Genomic DNA, 6,576 nt, shown 5'->3' with positions numbered 1-6,576 from the left:
GAAGGGGCTGACTTAGGAAGAGGATGGAGGTTGTCCAGGAGAGGACGGATGGGGCTTTGCCTGCCTGGGCCGTCTCACAGTGACAGCTCACCTGTGGAGGGCTCCCTCTGGGCCCGGCACCAGGGGACACCTGGGATCTTTAGAGAGAGGAGAGGAAAATGCTTAGGGGACCCGAGGCCTTCTGGGAAAGAAGCCAAGACCCTAACTTCTGAAATTCTGGGGTGGGGATGGGGTCTGATGAGCAAGGCCTGGGAGCAGGGCAGAGAGGTGAGGGCATCCGGTCTTGAGCCTTAATTGAACTTTTCATGTTTGCCTTTTTATTGTTCCTTTCTGGTGCTGTTAGCTGTGCTCAAAAGGAAGCAGAGGGCCTGTGAGGTTTATGTTAGCAAAATGCTAGGCTGGCGTGACTCAGTGGTAGAGTCAACCTATGAACCAGGAGGTCAAGGTCTGATTCCCGGTCAGGACACATGCTCAGGTTTCTGGCTCGATCACCACTGTGGGGTGGGGATGTTTCTCTCTCTCTGGCTCTCCTTTCCTCTCTGAAATCAATATATATATTAAATGGTAAGCCTCACCCTTTGTGAACATTACCTCATGTAATCCTCCCAAAGAACCTCATGAGGAAGGCATTCTCATTTTATAACTGAAAACTAAGGCTTAGGGTGCCTAAGTTTCACATCACTGACGTGATGACACCAAAGCCCAGCTCTCAGCATCCTCCCTCCATTGTACTGGCTCTGTCACATTCATTAAACCTTGTGTTTTTCCTGCTTGTGCTCTCTTCTTTCTTGAACCGATTCGATGTAGAAACCATGGTGCTAGAGTGAAGTGACAGCCATGGCTGGCAGGCTGGTTAGAACCAGCCAGTCACCACTCCCGGGCCCCCAAAATCATCTGTCTAACGGCCCTGACAGACAATGCTCTGGCAATTATAGACTGGAGAGGAGAGAAACAAAAAGGATAAAGATTAAAGAAAGAATGGCCATGCAGAACGGCTTCAACAAAAGGAGTTACAGATTTGCACATTGAACCTGGTGATCTTAATCTTGAAGTTGTAGAAGAATTAGATATTATTAATCAATTTTTTCAAATCACCTTTATTCAACTCTGGTCATTGTCATTGGGAGGTTGTTTTCTTGTGTTTTACAGAAGCCATTTTTTTAAAATATATTTTATTGATTTTTTACAGAGAGGAAGGGAGAGAGATAGAGAGTTAGAAACATCGATGAGAGAGAAACATCGATCAGCTGCCTCCTGCACATCTCCCACTGGGGATATGCCCGCAACCAAGGCACATGCCCTTGACCGGAATCGAACTGGGGACCCTTCAGTCCGCAGGCCGACGCTCTATTCACTGAGCCAAACCGGTTTCGGCACAGAAGCCATTTTTTATTTTCTTATTTATTACTGTATTTCTTTAAACATTTTATTGATTTGTTTATAAAGAGAGGAAGGGAGAGGGGGAGAGAGAGATAGCAACACCAATTGGCTGCCTCCTCCACACCCCCTACTGAGGGTTGAGCCTGCAAGCTGGGCATGTGCCCTGACCAGGAATTGAACCGGAGACCTCTTGGTGCAGGGGATGACACTCAACCAAACGACCCACACCTGTCGGGCCAGGAGCCATATGGTAAAGATTGGTATCAGATGAATTAGTGGGAGCTTAAATTTTGATGCATGATGTGATCCCATAGATGAGGTAGTACGAGGGCAGTTTTGAGGAACCACTTTGGTCTCGGGTCCCCTTAATTTCAAGGGCAAAGATCTCAGTAAGCTTGAGCCCAGAGCAGTGATCCCCAAACTCTGTGGTTTGGGAGGGGGACCAGCCAGCTACACCTCCCTTGGTTCGTGTCTGAGAAGCCGGAAGGCAGGCTCACTGCTCCCGCCCAGGCAGGTGAGGGGTCTGTCTCCTGGTTTCTCATCTGGGACTTTGTGGGTCACACTCCCAGGGCTTCTGGAAACTGGAAAATATCCCAACTACTCGCTGAGCCTTGCCCCCGCCGTTTGTTGAGATGTGACTTTTTTTCTGCAAAGGTACAATCTCTAAAAGATTAAACTATCTCCTAATCAACTCAAATAAGGATTCTTTTTTAAAATGTATTTTTATTGATTTCAGAGAGGAAGGGAAAGGGAGAGAAAATCACTTATTGGCTGCCTCCTGCACGCCCTCTAGTGGGAATGGAGCCTGCAACCCAGGCATGTGCCCTGACTGGGAATCAAACCATGATCTCCTGTTCATAGGTTCATGCTCAACCACTGAACTACACCAGTCGGGCTCAAATAAGGACTTAAAATAACATTTCTTCCTTAGTATGTTAACGATGGCTGTTGCCTGTGGATAATTGGGGGGAGAAGGGGGACAAAAACAAGAAAATCAAAATTACCAATAGCTATGGGGGTACGTTCTCTCTTTCCGTGACCAGCAACAAAAGAGAAATGAACTGGTTCTTTGAGTAGAGGCGCTTGGGATTGAGAAATAAATCAAAAAGACAAGACACAAAAATAGAAGAAGCTGGGACCGGGTGGGCTGCTGCCCTCTGATGGAGGGACAGACAGGGGGCCCAGCACCGGAACCTCGTGTTTAATTTATACCCAAATACCAGGAAGTTATGTCAGTTCTGGTTGGGCCCAGCTGATGAGCCTAAGGAGCACTCAGGAACCTGAGGGCGTGGCTCCACCTCAGGGCACCTCCCACGGGGCAGGGCCAGTCAGAGGGAAGAGAGTCCTATTTCTTCTTAGTGCTTGGCTGGATCTACATCTCAAAAACCCAGTCCCCAGCACCTGGGCTGCAAAGATAAGAGTCAATACTGAGAACACATCGCCCCCTCGGTTAGATGTGTAACCAAGGCTCGGCTCTGCCAGTCACCTTGTGTTCAGCTGACAATATTTTAAGAAGCATTCCCATGTGTCTTCCCTGGCAGGGGGCCCTCTACACATAGCACCATGATCTAAATAACCATTGTTGGCATTATGGTTTAGCACCCTCTACCCACCCTTTAAAAAAAAATAGGATTTGTGTGTGTGTGCACACATGGGTTTGCTGTTATTATGCCTGTGTTTTGCCTGTACTGTATCATAAATATTTACCACAGCAGCATTTTTCTATCACACTGTTTTGAATAATCAGATAGACTGCAATCCCAGGTCCTGTGGGGTTTGGGCAGTTCTTCTGGCTTGTTTGACACTCACTCTTTACACTCCTCCTTGGTTGTTTCCCTGGACAAGGGTCATAACCATTTCTGAGCCAGGGGCTCCCTGGCTGCCTGGGGAAAATGTGGGCCTCTTCTCTGAATAATGTTTTTAAATGTAAAATAAAATACAGGAGCTGACAGAGGAAATGAATGTTATTGAAATAGTATTAAATAGTAAAAAGAATCCATTAGTGCAATAGCATGTTCCTTTAGGCCTGTATTGAACAGCAGCGTGTCAGACAGTGTGGTGGCTCTAAGAATCCCAATCATGGTAGAGTAGTGATCGCAGCAGCATCATCTCCAGCTGTTTGTAACCAATGTCCTGAGGTATGAGGAGGTGTGAGATTTCTACGGGTCTAAGGTGACAGGGATGGCTGTGGTGTGTTCCTTACATTCATGAAAGCAAGCCCAAGTTTCACTCAGTGAAAACCAAGATATAACTTCTTTTTCTCATCAAAATTCTCATCATTGAAGATTTGACTCCTGGTTTCCACCCAGGGGACACGGGGGTCCAGGGAGCCTGGTGAACAGCCCTGCCCTGGGAGGACACCCAGCAGGACCTGGTGGCTGTTGACCAGATGAAATGCCACTCAGGCAAGCACAGTGATGGTGAACCTATTACACGCATGTCAGAGGTGACACGCAAACTCATTTTTTGGGTTGATTTTTTCTGTGTTAAATGGCATTTAAATATATGAAATAAATATCAAAAATATAAGTCTTTGATTTACTATGGTTGCAAATATCAAAAAGTTTCTATATGTGACACGGCACCAGAGTTAAGTTAGGGTTTTTCAAAATGCTGACACCCCGAGCTCAAAAGATTCGCCATCACTGGGCCAGCAGTTCCCTGATTCCTGGACTAATCTGTGGCTGGAACCAGGAGGGCATGGGTGATGGGACCAACTGACTATTTGAAGATAATCTGATAAACCTTTGGCAAAAACTATAACCAAACCTCAGAATAGGTTGGTTGCTACTACTGTGAGCTGCAAAACCAGAAACCCAACAACTACACAATTCTGAACCCTTCTCTGATAAGGACTGAAATCCTCATTATGGAGTGAGGAAAGGAGCCTAGCTAATCCCCCCAGATGGACCCCAGGCCTCTGACCCACATCCTCCCTCCCTGTGAGGGGCCTTAGAAGCAAAGAGATGGCCCAATCAAAGAGCATATCAAAGGGACTAGTTACAGAGGTGGACAGGGCTCAGCAGCAGCTGGAAGCTCTGACATCCTGGTGGCCTGAAGCCCGGAGGGAGGGAGGGAGCTGTCATAGGAACATGGAAGGAGCTGGGGCCATGGGAGGGAGCTGCTTGACAGGAGCTGCAGTCCTCAGGACAGAAGTACAACGTTGCCCAACCCCAGAACAGATGGGAGGGAGCCTGGGTAGAAATACTCTAACCCTTCCTTCCCCCCTCTGACCTCCCTGAGGCGCCTCCCATTGGCTGAACCCAACCAGAGGGCCAAGGGCAAGGCCAAGGGAGGCCACAGAAGCATCCTTCCGGCCACAGGCAAGGGAGGGAGAGGCAGGAGAGATCTAGAAGTTACCCAGCTCACCAGCCCATGAGTCATTAGCTTCCAAGGTCCCATCCTTTCCTCCAGCAATGCCTGCTCCAATGGTGATCAAGGTACCTGCAAGGGGCTGTGTTAGGCTCTGGCCACACAGAAATGACCATCCACACCGAGACCCTCCAACCAAGGCAAGGGCTAAACAGTCACTGAAATATGGTTACCAGCTGGGATATGTTCCATGGAAGAAAAATGGGAACATGATTAGAATGTAAAGGAAGACCTGGTCCCACTATGGGCAGTGAGAAAGGCTTCTTGGAGGAGGGGGATAGTTTGACTTAGGTCAGAAGAGAGTGGGGATGGTATGTGTTGGGAAGAGGAAACAATATGCAAAGACCCCAAGGTGGGCGTTTTAAAAACTTTACACAAGGCCAGCCTGGCTGGTGCGCCTGGAATTCAGTGAGCAACAGAGAAAAACTCTGCCCGGCCAGAGTGGCTCAATGGTTGGGCGATGACCTATGAACCAGGAGGTCATGGTTTGATTCCAGGTCAGGGCACATGCCCGGGTTGAAGGCTTGATCCCCGATCCTGGAAGAGGCAGGCCAGGCCACCTCCACCTTCTTATCTCCAGGTCAAAGTACAGTCCACACAGCTCATAAATTCTTTGGAAATAGACTATATGGTTTCCAAATAAAGCTATCTCTGTAAACAGTGTTTGTTTGACTCTTTCTTGCTCAACAAAGGGTCGCCTTTGCTTTTGTTCTCTGTCCAGGTCCTTTGGAGGTAGCGCTCCACCCAGCCCAACCCCAGAGAAGAGGACAAGCGTGTCCTCATACCCAGGTGCCTTCTAAGAACAGCAAACCTGCAGACCCCATTCCTGCCAACACCTACAGGCACCAAGACGGGCTTGGGCTCCTGTTTCCGAAGGGATTCTGAACAGGAGGCTGGTGTTCCCTGTTCTCACCTCAGAAACACAATCTTTTAATGGCTGAACCTGTAGATTCAGATTAATGGGGTCCTTTCCTGTGAAGCACAGGCACTCCATCTTGCTCCGGTAACCTCGATGTTGCAAAATCGATGTTTTCAAACTGCTATTTGAAAATTTTCACTAAACATAGATGGTCCTTTGTTCTATCAATTCACTCTGCTATTCTTGGCTTCTGTCAACACACTTGCTCAAATAATAGGGAAAAGAAGCTCAATTACCTGGCCTTGCAAGCCGCTCTGCTGCCATCCCTGGTTACTGCCATGCCAGGTGTGTTTGAGTTACCTAAATGGTACTGTGCTCAAGGCTACAAGCTTCCTGCAAAATATCTCCCACTACATAGGGCTCTTTGTAAAGCCTGCAAAAGATCCGGAAACCCCATATTTGGCAGACAAAGGAACCAGGAAGGTATAAAGGGAAAGCTTCCTCCATATTAGTTTGCTCAGACTCTGGAGATAACACATCTGAGACCGCCGGTGTAATAAAGACTCCAAATTTGACTTATTGATTAAGGTGTCCTCTGTTCAGATTGCTGATTTCCAATATAACACCTGTCCCCAAAGTCTGTTTTTTCCCCTCTGATCTCACTTTAAAAAGCTCTGATCCCCGCTGAGCTGACTGTATGTGTTTATGATAATATTGGTGCAAAGCACACTTACCCATCTTCCTGTCCTTTCCTCTAAAGAGTCCAACAGATAAAGCCTGGTTATAAAAGGCCACGGCCACTCTGGGGCTGAGTGGAGCCCAGGTGTCTCACAGTAAGTCATGGCTCTGTCCGGGCAGGGCGCTTGGCAGTGTTGGGCAGTCAGAGGGACATGGCCCAGAGGGAGCAGCCACTGAGCTGAGAGGATCCTGCATCTGGGTTCCACAGAGGTGCTGCCGTATCCCTG

The sequence above is a fragment of the Myotis yumanensis genome, unplaced genomic scaffold (genome assembly GCF_028538775.1).
Source record: "Myotis yumanensis isolate MYYU_CA2020_CCGP unplaced genomic scaffold, mMyoYum1.0.hap1 SCAF_13, whole genome shotgun sequence".
Taxonomy (NCBI): domain Eukaryota; kingdom Metazoa; phylum Chordata; class Mammalia; order Chiroptera; family Vespertilionidae; genus Myotis; species Myotis yumanensis.
Note: the sequence above shows the minus strand (reverse complement) of the source record.